The following is a 1941-nucleotide window of genomic DNA, read 5'->3' as shown; positions in this document are numbered from 1 at the left end:
ATGAGAAAGGATGAACAAAAATTTCTCCTTTCTTTCTTTAGCTCACGGCAATGGGGGGGGAAACAACTACACACATTTTTTTTTGTATTCATCATACTCCTGTTCATTATTTTATGCCCATGCCCTTATTTTATTTTTTCCTACATACCTCACTAGGCCAACATGTTCCCAACATGTTCCACCCATAGCATGGCCAACCACTAGCTCAAATTTTGGGTAATTTGACATGCAAACCCATCATTTTCACAACATGCATTAATAGACCATTTTAAATTAGCCTATCATATTTCACCATGTCTCATATCAATCCCTATTTAATAATTTCTCATGCAATTGGCAAAATTGGAGAATGAAACTTCCACATACTCATGTACACACATATAAGCATAGAATATGGAAATCAATTATTTTATGACTCGGTTTTGTGGTCCCGAAACCACTTCCTGACTAGGGTCAATTTTGGGCTGTACAACTCCCCACTTAAGAATTTTCGTCCGAAAATCTACCGGTAATAGGTTGGGTATCGTTCTTCATCGAGCTCTCAGTTTCCCAAGTAGCTTCCTCGATCCCGTGTTTGAGCCATAACACCTTCACTAACGGAACCCTTTGTTCGCAACTCCTTCACTTCACGAGCTAGGATACGCATCGGCTCTTCTTCATAACTCATATCGGCTTGAATTTCAACCTCTGATGGCTAATTATGTGCGATGGATCAGATCGATAGCGTCGAAGCATAGAAACATGAAAGACGTCGTGAATCTTTTCAAGCTCAGGGGCAAATCAATCTATACGCAACCGGACCAACTCGTTCGAGATTTCGTACGGCCCAATGAATCTCGGGCTCAACTTGCCCTTACGGCCAAACCTGAGTACCTTTTTCCAAGGAGAAACTTTAAGGAACACTTTATCTCCCACCTGATATTCAATGTCCTTTCGTTTCAATCCGTATACGATTTTGACGATCTGTGGCTGCTTTCAGACTTTCACGGATTACCTTTACTTTCTGTTCGGCATCCTTAATCAAATCAACTCTGAAAATTTTACTTTCACTGAGCTCGGTCCAAAACAATGGTGTACGGCATTACGACCGTACAAAGCCTCGTAAGGTGCCATCTTAATACTTGATTGAAAACTATTATTGTAAGCGAATTCAATCAAAGGTAAATACCGTTCCCATGAACCACTGAACTCGAGGATCAACATCTCAACATATCCTCAAGTATCTGAATTATCCGCTCAGATTGACCATCGGTTTGGGGATGAAAAGCAGTGCTAAAATGCAACTTGGTACCCAAAGCTTCTTGCAATTTCCTCCAAAATCGCGAGGTGAATCTCGGATCTCTATCCGACACGATAGAAATAGGTACCCCGTGTAATCTCACAATCTGAGAAACGTACAATTCAACTAGTCTATCCAATGAAAAATCCATACACACGGGGATAAAGTGAGCCGACTTAGTCAGTCTATCGACAACAACCCAAATCGGATCCTTCTTACTTGTTGACAATGGTAGTCCGGACACAAAGTCCATTGTGACTCGATCCCATTCCCACTCGGGTATCATGATCGGCTGAAGTAATCCTGAAGGCACTTGATGTTCCGCTTTCACTTGTTAACATATTAAACATCTCGAAACAAGTCGGAGATGTCTCGTTTCATACATGCCACCAAAATCAACGTTTCAAATCGTTGTACATTTTCGTACTCCCCGGGTGAATTGACATTCGGCTACAATGGGCTTCGTTCAGAATCATCGGAATGAGTTCCGAATTCCTTGGAACACACAACGACTTCTAAACCTCAAACAACCATCATCATCAATCTGAAACTCCGATTCCTTGTTCGGAACACACTCAGCTCGTTTTGCAACCAATTCATCATCGACTTTCTGAGCTTCACGAATTTGATGAGTCAATAATGGTTTGGCTTTTAATTCAGCT

Source organism: Gossypium hirsutum, chromosome A01 (assembly GCF_007990345.1).
Source record: "Gossypium hirsutum isolate 1008001.06 chromosome A01, Gossypium_hirsutum_v2.1, whole genome shotgun sequence".
Taxonomy (NCBI): Eukaryota; Viridiplantae; Streptophyta; class Magnoliopsida; order Malvales; family Malvaceae; genus Gossypium; species Gossypium hirsutum.
This window is presented reverse-complemented; position numbering follows the sequence as displayed.